The sequence below is a fragment of the Passer montanus genome, unplaced genomic scaffold (assembly GCF_014805655.1).
Source record: "Passer montanus isolate IOZ18808 unplaced genomic scaffold, ASM1480565v1 scaffold31, whole genome shotgun sequence".
Classification (NCBI taxonomy): domain Eukaryota; kingdom Metazoa; phylum Chordata; class Aves; order Passeriformes; family Passeridae; genus Passer; species Passer montanus.
The window spans coordinates 11,817,842-11,832,102 of record NW_024367819.1 but is presented as its reverse complement, the minus strand read 5'-3'; the positions used below and the strand labels follow the sequence as shown (position 1 = coordinate 11,832,102).

Below are 14,261 nucleotides of genomic sequence, written 5' to 3'. Positions count from 1 at the left end.
AACTGATAAATAATACTTTTTACATTAATACTTTTCATGGATTTTTTCAGCACTCAGACCTTCTTTAAGAAAATGGGAATACATTCAGTGGTTTGCATAACCCAAAGGTAATCATGAGAGAATTTGGAAGGTGGAATTTCCATGGGCTCTCTCAGTTTGGAAGTGATCTCAGCAGATCAGTGATCTGCTCTAACATCCTGCTCAGAGTTAATAGTGAATTCAGCATTTAGACCAGGTTGCTCAGGGCTTTCTTGTGTCAGGTGTTTCAAGCCTCCATAGCAAAAACTCCACAACTTCCTGGGCAGCCTGTCCATGTGCTTTGCTGTCCTCACAGAGATCATTGGACAACTTGTTCCAGTGGGAACATCCCCTCTATTTGTCTGGGGCTGCTGTTTCTCATTCATCTACCATGCCCCAACATAAGAGGAATTTGCATTCTTGCTAACTTCCCTGGGGATATGGACAGACTGCTGTCAAGTGTTACCAAATCCATCTTGTCTGTAGGTTGAACAACCTCTCTCTTGCAGCTTCTGCTCACAGGGCAGGTGTTCCAGCCCTGACCATTCTGTTGGCCTTCACTCAACTCACTCCAGTTTACCAGTGTCTTGCACTAGGAAGCAAAACTGGGAGTATTCAAAATGTGATCTAATGAATATCAGATAAATGTGAGTAATCATTTTCCTTTGTCAATTAGCAACAATTTTGTTAACAAAGCCTGGTGTGCCAGGACACTGCTGACACATGCCTAGACACAAATGTACATTGAGATAGTATCAGACTATTCTGCTGCACCTCAAGGATCTGCAGGCAAACACTGGTTTTGAGCTAAAAATAGTATATCTGTCTAGACAATCTTGGATTTTTTGTGACAAAATACGTCAAACCTACCTGGCTATCTGACTTCAACCCTAATAAATCAGATGGTCTCACAGCCAGCAAATCTACTGTATAGCACACACGCCAAGTTTATGTTTACTATGCAAGTATAAAATGACTCTGATGCTTCCCCTTTTTCTTTGGCAAAAGGGCAAGATATATTTAAGAAAATCTTTCCTAAATAAAGAAAAAAATATTTCACAAAGTTGCCCATTATCAATGGAAACTGGCTAAGCAACTCTTTAAAATAAGAAACAAAAAAATTACTGCATGTGCTCTAATTATCTTAACAGGTGACCAGGCCCCTGATAAGTCACAGCTGTACTAATTACCAAAGTAGAGGAACAGCCTTGCCCTTAATGGGTTGCAGCTGTGAGTAATTAAGGTGAAGGGGATAAAAGGGATGGGTTGGCAGTCCAGGGAAAACCTGGAGGAAAAGTAGTTTGTAGAGGTAGGAGAGCCACTTCTATTCTCTTCTCCTTCAGTACAAAGAGCCATTAGGAAATGGAAGGTAAGAACCATGTCCCTCTCCTTGAGTATGAAGAGCCCTTTAGAAAGGGAAGATAAGAACCTTTCCCCTCTCCTTGAGTATGAAACGCCACTTTGCCGCTCTCCTCTGCTCTCCTTGAGTATGAAGAGTGGTTTGGAAATGGGAGGTAAGAACCTTGCCCCTCTCCATGAGTATGAAGAACCATTTGGAAATCAAAGGTGATAAATCCTCCTCTGCTCCTGTCTTCTCCTTGAGTACAAAGAGCCATTTGGAAGTGGAAGGTAAGGAACTTTTTCCTCTCCTTGAGTACCAAGAGCTATTTGGAGATGGAAAGTAAAAAATTTTTTTCTTCCCCTCTTTTTTCCTCTTTGAGTATGAAGAGCTGTTTGGAGGCAATACATAAGAAGCTGTTTCCTATCTTCTTCTAGGGTACTAAGAGCCATTTGGAGATGGAAGGTAAGAAAATTTTCCTCTCCTCAAGTACTAAGAGCCATTTGCAGGTGAAAAGTAAGAAATGTTCTCATCTCCTCTCCTGATGTACCAAGAGCCATTAGAGATGTAAGGTAGGAAGCTTTTTCCTCTCCTTAAGTACCAAGAGCCTTTTGGAGATTGAAGGTAAGAAATCTTTTCCTCTCCTTGGGTCCTAAGAGCAGTTTGGAGATTAAATATAGGAAACGTTTTCCTCCTCTCTCTTCTTCCAGTATGAAGAGGCATTTGGAGATGGAACGTAAGAAACTTTCTCCTCTCCTTGAGTAACAAGAGCCATTTGTAGCTGAAAGGTAAGAAACGTTTTCCTCTCCTGATGTATTGAGCTATTTGGAGATGGAAGGTAAGAAATTTTCTCCTCTCTGAGTATGAATAGCCATTTGGACATAGAAGATAATAATCTTTCTCTTCTCTCATCTTCTCAAGTGCCAAGAGCCATTAGGGAATGGAAAGTAAGAAACTTTTTCCTCTCCCTTTTCTCTCTCTTGGAAATGGGATTATCTTTCTCTTAACTCTTAATATTTTTTACAACAAAGTTAGGGAAAGGTCATAAGCATTTAGGTAACATAGACAGAAAATATTTACCAGTTTTCCACAAAAATTTGAGATGTAAAAAAATGTGCTCCTCATAGTAGGTAAATATACTTCTGCAGTGAGTAGAGGTCTTAACTGTTTCTCAATTAAGGTAAATTTAAATGCAAAATCAAAGCTAGTTTAACACAACACCTAATTTTCTGTAGAAAGTGTAAACAACAGTTTAAAATTTTCACTCATTGAAAGGTCTTCTTACAGAGTAGAGTGTATATAAATCAAAACAAAATCATCCTAGGATATGAATATGAATTTTGCCTCTCTAAACTCCTACTTGGTTTCTATATGTTTGTATCTGAAGACTCCTTCTCTTTCCTAGCTAGGCTGTACAAAATTCATCCTAAAACTGAACCTGTCTCTACTCTATTTTTAAATGTTTAGTATTTCTCTATTGCTGCTTTACCATCTTGTAGAATATAGTGTTAAAGGCTATGCCTCAATACATGCATCTAAAATATGGATAAAGAAACTTTAAGGGAGATAAACAATGGCCATCTTGACAACTTTTTTCCCAAGTAATTAATCAATTTTTTGAGAAGCAATAAAAGAGGCAGTAGTACTCTTCAACTGGTCTTTAGAAGAGTCAAAACCTACAAGTCTTCAGAATCTAGGTCTGCAATACATGTGATTTAGCCCAAATTTGAAACAAAACTGCATTATCTCTCAATTTGACAGGGAAATCACCTACCCAACTAATGGATAACAAAAGTTAGGTGAAGGGAGAAAACTTGTTAAGCCATTACAACTCAATTATGCCAGTGAAAGGTTTATTTTATTGTGCTTTATAGCATATATGCAGATGTAAAGGCAGTTAAGGATGCATTTATGAGCAGGTACTCCAACTCAGATGAGGCACAGTAATTCACAAAGCTGTGTAGTTCATTCATGACACCTGACAGGTCATAAAATCATATACACTCTAGGATGAAATATAGCTAGTTTGTAAGTTGAAGAAACCTGAACAAACATGTATAATGTTCAACCACAGATGACCCCCCTTTTTTGAGGAAGCTTCTAATCCATGGTTAGTAGATTTATAGTAAATTACAGAAGATTTATTAACACTTTGAATTTGAGGATCTTGTTTATACATCAAATAAAAACTACATCAAATTTAACTGAACATAAGGATGTGACTCTGGAATGATGTACTAAGATTATGATGAATCTTCATCACATTCTGAGACCATAAAATAATTAGCTTTATCTCAAAGACATGGATGTCTACTCAATTTTAAAAAATAAGTGGTACCTGTAAGAAATTACAATTTTATTTTACACATTCCTATATTTAAAGTGAGCACACAACCATAATACACTGTGCAAAATCATCTTTAACATCTTTTAATATATATTTTAAAATATAACAAAGAAAGGTGGCTCCTCTAGTATTAAGCTCTTGTGCCTGGAAACAGTTGTTTCTTTCAAACAGTTATTTTCTCAGATCTATTCTTTGAACTTGTATACTATTTAGGAGACTTATTCAGAGTTCCTTGGGAAGCAGCACTTGAAAACAAAGGAGTCTGGGAAAGGTACATGTGCTTCAAAATGGAGACCTAGAGGACACAGGAACAGACTGTCCTTGTGTGCTAAAAAATGAGTCAAGGAGGTAAATGTCCAGGCTGGATGAGCAATGAGGTTTTGGAGGAACTTAGGAATAAAAAGAGGCTGCATCCTCTTTGGAGGGAGGGTCAGGTGTCTCAGAAAGTATTGAAGGAGGTTGCTGGGGCATGTAGAAAAAAAGTTAGGAAGGCCAGAGCTCTGTTTGAACTTAGTTTGGCAACTTTTGTAAAGGATAATTAAAGATGTTTTTACAAATATATTTATGGTTAAAGACCAACCTTTGTTCTCTACTGGATGTGGGATGGAACTTAGTAACAGCAGATGGGGAGAAGGTGGAAGTGCTTAATGCCGCCTTTGCCCATAAATCTATGGGACCAGATGGGATCCATCCCAGGGTGATGGGGGAGCTGGCAGATGAGCTTGTGAAGCCACTCTCCATCATTTACCAGCACTCCTGGCTCACTGGTGTAGTTCCAGATTACTTACTCCTGCAAAAGCTGACTGCCCACAGCTTGGACAGGAGCACCCTGCTGGATTAGGAACTGGCTGGATGGCTGGGCCCAGAGAGTGCTGGTGAATGGCCCCAGCTGGATGCAGCACCGGTCACCAGTGGTGTCCCCCAGGGGTCTGTGCTGGGGCCAGTTCTGCTCAATATTTTCATTGAGGACATGGATGAGGGTATTGAGTCTTTCATTAGTACATTTGCAGACAACACTAAGCTGAGAGTGTGTGTTGCTCTATTGGAAGGTAGGAGGGCTCTGCAGAGAGACCTGGAATGGTTGAATGGATGGGCAAAGTCTAACAGGATGAAGTTTAAGAAGTGCAAGTGCTGAGTCCTGCATTTTGGCCACAATAACTCGCAATGCTATAGCCTGGGGTCGGTGTGGCTGGACAGTGCCCAGGTACAAAGAGACCTGCAGGTACTGGACAACAACCAGCTGAACATGTGCCAGCAGTGTGCCCTGGTGGCCAAGAAGGCCAACAGCATCCTGGCCTGTATCAGGAATAGTGTGGCCAGCAGGAGTGGGGAGGTCATTCTTCCCCTGTGCTCAGCACTGGTGAGGCTGCACTTTGAGTGCCGTGTCCGGTTCTGGCCCCTCAGTTTGGGCAGGACGTGGAGATGCTTGTGTGTGTCCAGAGGATGGCGATGAAAGTGGTGAGGGGCTGGGAACACAAACTCTCTGAGGAACGGCTGAGGGAGCTGGAAAAAGGGGGCTCAGAGGTGACCTTATCACTCTGTCTTCCTGAAAGATGTCTGTAGTCAGGTGGGGGTTGGTCTCTTTCTCCAGGCAGCAACTGAGAGAATGAGAGGACACAGTAGGCTGGGTATTAGGAAAATCATTTTTATGGAAAGAGTGATAAAGTACTAGAATTGTCTGCCCGGGGAGGTGGAGTCACCATCGCTGAATGTCTTTAAAAAAGACTGGATGTGGCACTCAGTGCCATGGTTTAGTTGAGGTGTTAGGGCTGGGTTGGACTCTATCTTGAAAGTCTCTTCCAGCCTACTGATTCTGTGTGTGATACCTGAAACTTTTGAACAACACAACATTTATCTTGCTGCAATGAAGAACACCACAGCTTATTCTGGCATTCTGGTTCACAAATAATATAGGAATACTTTATTTTTAAATAAACCATACCGTTCTTGACCAAGTTTGCCCTTAGCTTACTTCACAAATTTCTGCTACAACACAGATGATGCCATCCCTTTATGCCAGTTATTTGGAGCCAAATTATGATTGATTATCAGACAATGAGAGCTAAAAAAACCCAAAATGAGCCAAGGCTTCTGTTCAGAATGTGTACTAATAAAGCTAGAAATCAGCAATACCAATGACCACACTTGTAGAAAACTCCTCTCATTGAGGAGTGCATGTAAAATAATGCAACTATATCTCAATATATTTCCATAAGAATAAATAGCTACCCCCTAGAATAATGGCATTAGTGTCAAAATTACCCCCCATGTAAAAACAAACAAACAAAAAAAAACACCTCCAAACAAACCAACCCCAAACTTAAATATCTATTGCTAACCAAAAGCATTCCCTCTTCCACTACAGTGATTTTGTTTTCCTCCTCTTAGTCATTTGCTATCTTCCTGATTTTGGAGTAAAGATACATGCAACTGTATCAATCTTATTCTAGTCTGCTGAGTTTTGTTGGACCAAAACAGATTTCCTAAGCATGAAATAATCAGATTTCTGCACATTTTTTTTTCTGTTCAGGGTGCCTCCACACAAGCTATTCTGCCATTCCTCTTCTCTCTGCTGGGTATAGTAGTCTTGCAACTTAATTTCACTGTTTTCTTTTTTTCATTTAAATTGTAACTGAAATGGTATGGTGCAAGTATTTTAACTAAAGCACTGATTTTCTTCCTTCCTAAAAGTTACAATTGCTGAAGTCAGCTCACAAAGCATTCCTAACAATTAAAGCATAACAAATGAAAACTGTTCAAAGAAAGATGTTATTAAAGAGCATTTATTCAGTATTACTAGTGTGTGTGAAATTATAAGCAGGCTTTTGTATTATTTTTTCTTTTATTTACAGAACACAGCAGGGAACTTGTATGCTGCATTGTTCTAGATCATAAAATTTAAAGTTATCATCTCCATTTCTCATATTAATTGCCTAGTTACGAGATCAGTGGCTGGCTTAGTATTAACTGATCTACAGTGGAGAGCAGATTATTTCATATGGTGTTCAGCACCTGAAACGCCATTTGGGCAACTGCATGGGCAAGGCTGGCTGCTTTCTTTTTGAAAAGAAAGAGGTCCCCAAAGTAATCAGAAGTACATAATTCAATTTCAGGCTGTTTGTTTAGTTAACAGGGAGCATACCCATGTTCTTTTTCTCCCCACTTGGGTATGAAAACACCTGATGCCCAACATCACTTTTAAACTATTATAAGTCTTACAGTATGTAGAACAGCTATACTTTCCCACAACTCTGCATTTTGTTTATATGATTATTTCCTTTTAGCCTAATAACATGAAACACTTTACTATGTTGTACTCCTTAAAAAGCTGAAAGGTTAATATAAATAATAACAGCATTCATCACAGTCCATCAGGGATAGTTGAGTTTCAAACAGAGGAACAAATTTAAGTTTGTTTAATGAGGATTTCTGGTGAACACAAGTAATGATTTTCTTGAGTACAAGATCACCAGATATGAGCATCCATCAGATATACAAGAGGCCTTTTGCTGCCAGAATTCCTCCACTAAAAGAAATTAAAAAGAGCAGACTCCAAATATAGCTGTTGCATGCCAATCCATTTGCATAATTTAAAATTTTAATATCCAACTATTGGCCCAATTAAGTTTCTTCTTGTCAAAAATTATTTTGGTTTATGAAAGCATGACTGACCTTGAAGTAACTTGAGCAGCTGCATTTGTAGTTGAAATGCTCCAGCCAGAATGGATGTCCTTGCAGGAGCAGCACTAGCATGGGAATTCAGTGAAGTCATACTGAAATAGAACACATCTTAGAGTTCACACATATCCAACACCCATCACAAAGATGGTCTTTTCTTAGTGTAAATCTTCTTTTCTCCTCTTACATAGTTGACAATTTTTTATGGAATTTAACAGTAAATTTGTTCGGTTTTGCTTCTGTTTTTACATGCTGCAATGCATGTACTCCCAAAGTCTAGCACAGTACTTGCAGTAACTGGAGCTTAAACACATATATGAACATAGTGGGAAGAGCAGGGGCAATCCTCCCTCTTGAGCACATCCTAGACAAAAAACATTTTTATACCTTAAATGCCTAATACTGGTTATTCTAGAGCGCATTACAGTAGCTTTTAGAAAAGTTCCTTCTATCCCAAAACAAAGTTTTCTATGTATGTTCATGCATGTGTATATGTACCTTTGCAGGAATAATGAAAGCTTTCAAAAATCCAGCTCTAAAATCTACGCTCACAGGCTGCAGAACATGTGGCTAGATCTTTCTGAATATCTGACTACCCAAATGTATCTGCAAAAGCCTCTGAATACTCAACAGTTTAGGAAGTCAGCCATCTACAACACCTAAATACAAATTAATGTCGGGCTTTGGAAGTAATTGTCATGGTCTCCTAAACCATGGAGGGTTGATAGAACATTAAGAAAGAAACTGTCTCATACACAGTTAAAGCTAATAAAACTAAGCAGAGATTTTAAAGGATAGCATGTATATTCCGAAGGATCGAATACAGAATAAGCTACAACACTTGTTTCGGTAGCATTAAAATAAAGAGGAAAAAAAAAATTGGTATTATTCAATTGTAAAGCTTAACTGGTTTACTACCTTACAGGAAATTTATTACAAAACACAATCAATATATGTTCTCTGAAGCACAAACAATCACAGTTAAGAGCCAAAGTATTTTCATATGATGCAAAAATTAGGTGCAAAGTAATAACATAGATTCACCAATAGCATGCATGAAAAGGCAGTTTGCAATAAATCTAGAAACTAATGCTCACACTCTTAAAAATAGAACATTGTCAGTTTGCAAACATTTTTTAAAGGACTAAAAATATTTGAACACATCAAAGACCTCTGCCTCATCTGTTCAAAATTTAGACCTTAGGCTACAGTGGTTGTGTTACAATGATGCTAGGCATTAATTTTTCTGTATTACACCTTGAAAACCTCCAAGTCACATTTAACTGGTGTTTGTGACTAAAGATACAAGGTTTCTTGAAGAGTTAACCCATTTATTGGTTTCAACTGTAAGACCCACAATGTTAATCCTTTAGAATGTCTTTTAAATTAAATCTCTCATGACAAATAACTCCGTAAGATGGTTCCACAAAATGATCAACAACATGTTTAATGATGACATTTAGAGCTGATTTCACTTGAAAACAGTTGTCACATTTTATATAGTCTGTCTACAGACAATTTCCACATCAGGTGTCCTCAGCTTTCAAGTGTAATTACTTTTCTCTTTTTGCTAATAACACTAAACTCCCAAACTGAAACTTAATCTGAAGGATATCTTCTACTGGATTAGAAGATAAAAATACATAACATCTAAGGCCCTAGAAAATATAGAACAGCTATTTTTTTTCCTAAATGTATAGCAGTTTTATATGTAGGATAATTAATGTTTCAAGTAGGACAATCTGTCCTCCACTGCTGGAGGTGTTTCATATAAAAGCCAAAGTTAACTACCTAGAGATAAGGAAATTGCTCAGTATTCAGGGGGAAAGTTTTTATTTCCCTCCCCAGCATTACCAGTGGAGATAAATACTTCCAACATGTCTATTGGCATCAACAAAATTTCATTTCCTTTACTTAGACTTATAGAATCATTTACTCAGAGCAGTAAGTCTTTCCTTTAGCAGTCTAATAGCTGACTGTAGATATTGAAGTATTGGTATTTTGGCCAGATACTAAAATAATAATTCCTCAAAACATATAGGTAGATATTAAAATATTTCATTTTAGGTGAATTTTGTAGCTATCCACAACCTAAGCAGTAAGTTAAACCTGTGTTTAACCTGAATAAGCTCTATTTTAAAACCTACTTCTTCCTTTACTGCATTGTCTCACAGTTCAGTGAATTAATACCTAAAGTGGATACACAGCTGTTCATCTTTGCAAGTGCACAAGTATGATGGCATAGAACCTACAGTATATATCATGCCCAGGTAAGTACATCCACAGGAGCTGAAATGGGCTCCCATAGGTCATATGGGGATCCTTGGTGAGCCTGTTCAGGACTACTAATGCTCATTAGTGCTCTCAAGGCACTCTTCTTCAGGTGTGTACCTATCAATCAAGTAGGGGGGGTTTTCCACCAGAAAGTTTTAACAAACATACTTTTGTGTTTCCTTCTCAGAGAATTATTTTTGTTTCATTAATAACTTCCTGTCTTTGGTCAAGGGAAAATGGAGTTTCTGCTAAAGTAAAAAAAAAACCAAAAATACAACATACCTCAGCATACTACATCATTATAATCCATAGAATGGTATAAACCTTATTGCTTTCCAGAAAAATGTTGTGACTAATGCAGAAATTAAATTCACCACAGCAGTTATATTGTAATGACATGGTGTAATAAATTTCTGCTGTTACAAAAAGCAGCTCTGATCATTAGAAGCATTTTTCACAGTTTTAATTGCATTTTTTCCTTTAGCCCAGGTCATCAGGATATCTATTCACCTTATTTTTTTTTTCCAAATGAGATGCTTCTACTGAATATAGATGGCTCAGGGTTGAGATTGGACTTTTTTCACCTTCCAGATGAATCAGTTGCTTCTCCATGCATGCCCAAGCCACTGCCTGCTTGTCCCTCAGCAGGCATTTCCAAATGAAATGAAAGAAACAGACACCAGGGAATCAAAGGTTGATGAGCCTTTTGTTTAGCCTGAGAACCATTACTGAGTTTCTCTTCTGTTGGTTCCTGCTCAGTCTGCCTTAGTGCTGTTTCAGCTGGTGAATAATGACTCATTTATGAATAATAGCCTTGCTCATCTTCAGAACAACTGTTAGTAAAAGGTCACTTCAGCTCTGAAAATGTTTGCATTTCCCTTTTCTTGTTGTAATAAAATCTTCAACTGATGCAACATGCAATTTAAAATGCTTTTTTTTTTATTACATAGTTGGAATCAAAATGGGATGTTGTTTGCAATGTAATGTTTCTCTCACTAGATGAGAGAAATTAATTCTACCTATTTTACTATAAGAGTAACATGCTTTTACAGCTTATATAGTACATTTTAATTATGTATATTTTCAAAGAAAGAGCACAAGAACAAGCAGCAGATAAGAGGTGAACTTTCAGTATATATATCAGTAAAACTATAAATGGGTGTATATAAATGTATACAATCTGTGGAAAATACTACATCAGGATGGTGTGCTGTTGTAAATCTCCTAGGTTCTGTATGGTTTCTACATCTTTAATTTTTTCACCTTTGAATTCATGGCTGTGTCGTGTTTTTTTGTCTTATGTGGTGCTTTTGTTTTTTCTTTTCCCAAGAGTAATTCAGAATTACTTACTCTTTTTACATGAACTGCCGATGCTAACAAGTGCTGTTTCTATAAAGGATGAACTGTAGACACATCACATTCTGACACAAATTAATTCTCCATTTTTAAAGAATGAACACTTGAAAAATGGGTGTTCTCAAAAATGAGGAATGCTAAAAATATACAAGAAATCAAATAAATTTAACACTGAAATACTTAATGTTACTTCTGAGGTGAATGTAAGTACAGCCAAAATAAATAATTAGGTACAAAAGTTTTTACACAGATTTCAGAACAAAAGTAATTTTGGCAAATATTTTAATAGAAAAAAATACTGCGTGCCATAAAACTGTACTTCAAGGCCTATTTATGATTTGGCAAAATTATTCATAGCGCTATGTAGGTCACCACAATAGCTGACATAACAAAGGTTAACAGCATAGAAGCTCAGTATTGCTGTGCACAATATGTAAAGTAAGGGTATTTCCATGCAATCTGCATAATTTTCATGGTTTGCATTAGCCTTCACCTACACAACTGCCTTCCCATCTCATGTCTGTGTTTGATATGGGGCCCTTCTATGAAATGTCATTAAAAAGTTATTACTCAGTAAAACATCACTGTTTATGTTCTTCAACATGAGGTTTTTCTTGCAGAGACAGAGAGGTAAAGAGAAAACTATATGTTAGAACTGAAAGGAAAGCCACAGATATGAAGTTGATTAAAGAAAAAATAAAAATAATTTAAAAAAAAATAAAAAAGCAAATGTTATTTTATTAGTCTGTATAAAATCAGGCATTCATACTTGAAATTGTTCCCTGTAAAAGTACAGGTGGCTGTGGTTATAAGCACCGAGGGTGTCAAAGTCTCATAGGCCTGGCTGCTGTTTCTTCTGACTTAAAAAGGGCTCTAAATCTGTTTTTAAAATGTTGATGAATTCTCTCTTCTACGCCTGCCAGCTTTCTCTTCCTCTACAGCAATGCTTCTACTGCAGTAATAATGGAAAAATGCCTCCCCCAGTCTCACAAGATAGAAGAGCTCTCTTTTTATTCATTAGTGTGTTATAACACCAAAGAAATTCTTTGGGAAAGATTTTGTACTGCGTATGCAAACTGTGCCAGCCTGGGTTATCCCCACCTCCTGGAAGTACCTGAATGAAAACAGTACACAGAGCTCTTGTGTTCTTCCCTTTGTAAAAGCAAACTCAACAAAACCTCATGCTTCCAGCCTGCATTGAACCTATGAATCAGGCAAGCTTATTTGGGACACTTAATTAGTCCAGAACTTCAGAGCTGGAGTATGAAGGGAATGGCCTGACCTTGAGAAGAGCATCTCAAGCACGCAGCACATCTCCCAGCTGGCAGCTCTTGCACCTTTACTGCACCAGCCTTAATTCTCAGTAATAAGTCAGATTGCTTTTTTATGAGACACGGCAATGCAGCTAAACATAATCTTGTGTTCACACAGCTTGCCTTCATTAATATAAATCTCGTTTTCCCTCTAAGATGTGGCTGTGTTTTCTGCAACATCAAAACTTTACAATTTCCCTGAGACCACCTGGAAGTTGAAGTAGGTGGGCTGATGACAAAGCTGTCATTATCTGGCTTTGATAAAAAATTGCTATCCCTCTTTCATCCTCCTTGAAAAACAAAAATCTTTACATATCATCAGTCATTTGATAGAGTTTTAAAACATACTATAATGATACTTCTTTATAATTCCAAAAGTTTTATTTGTTATCACAGACCAAGTTAATAAATTCCTTCCACCAGAGTATTGAGAAACATATTTCTTCCTTTCAAAACAACAGAGTGAACTAATTCCTACTGCAAAATACAAACATAAGTCTTACTTTTCCCACCGGAATTTTGAAAACATTAGTTTGTTATTCACCCAGGAATCACCTCTGGTTATGCACCCTGCATTCTATTTTTTCAAGTAGAAATGATGAAACATTTGCAATGAATACATGCCAAAAACTCAGTTTAATTTTTTTTAATAATTGGAAATCTACACTTTGTCAGTCATTGACGTTTCTTACTATCTGTGATAGAATTCAGAAAGTTACATATTTATGACCAAACCTGGCCATGCTCTCCAGATTTATATACCAAATACAATCTCTTCCAATTTCAGGTTCAGTCAACATATTTAATACAGTGCACATTATTCTAATTATTCTTCTATTGTAGCAAGGCAAATACAAGCTAAAATGCAAATTAGCTGCTAAACATACAGCCCAAACCTGCACCCAGAACTTCCATTAGATCACTCCAGAGAGAAATTTATGGATCAAGTTAGCTGACTAGTAATTTACTCATTTTAATTTTTTACAGGTTAATTTTGCCAAGACCAGGAACACATCTGTTTCAGTTAATTCAAGGTAATTCACTTAAATTATTATCCACTCTGAAGTGAGTCAGCAGTTTCAATGAGTGCTCCTTATGTGTGTTGTCTGTGGGAGTAATCCCACAGCCAACATCAGAAAACTCAACAATTTTTAACAACCAAACTGTTAAGGTGCTGATAATTTTTGAAGGTCTGGTCTTAGCCTTAACTGAAATCTATTGGGAGTTGGGGGAAGCATTCTTTCCAATCTTCACTGAATTAACCCATTAATATGAGCATGTTTCTGTAAAACACAAATGACAGTATATCTATCAATATGCCAATTAATATCAGCACCTAAGAGAACTTTTGTGCTAAATATTACGAAGTACATTACTCAGATAGTGGAATTGCTCCACAATTCTCTCTAGCTTTCCTCTCCTAGAGTAATATTTTATCACTTATGTCTATTGCACTCTAAAAGTGTGGTTTCCTGAAGACTGTCTGAAATCCTGTTCACTTCAGTACCAGTTCACAGAGTTGACAGCATGACTAGAAATGTGAGGGCAAGAATAGAAGCAGCATTTAAGTAACCTGGAGATTTCAGTTTATTATATCCTAGTACCTTTCCATAAGTTTATATTAAAAATTATAAATAAAAATTAGCGAGGTGAAGGGACTACAAGACCTTGCACGGCAACTAACCAGGAATGATTGTAATTCTCAAGGTAAAATTAATCTTTTTCATGTTCAGAAGTAAACAAAAACAAAAAATATGGGTTCTTTCCAATCCTTCCCCTTCATAGTAATCTTTTCTTCAATGTACACAATATTTTTGAACTTCTTTTGAACCAGAATTTCCAGGGTTCTGAAGCAGATCAGATATTAATTTCAGCAATGTGAAGTCCTGTTTTTTCACAAACAAGAGGTATTAATTAACATTATTAAAACCTGAAA

General features: G+C 37.1%; 1 long non-coding RNA gene across 1 annotated transcript; it reads left to right on the top strand.

Annotated features, from left to right (window-relative positions):
* The first annotated feature begins 1,307 nt into the window (after nucleotides 1-1,307).
* LOC120504927 lies at nucleotides 1,308-10,496 on the top strand. Its single transcript, XR_005628144.1, has 4 exons — nucleotides 1,308-1,387; nucleotides 2,068-2,145; nucleotides 9,557-9,652; nucleotides 10,141-10,496. It is a non-coding gene; the product is annotated as an uncharacterized LOC120504927 (long non-coding RNA).
* Nucleotides 10,497-14,261: the final 3,765 nt, after the last annotated feature.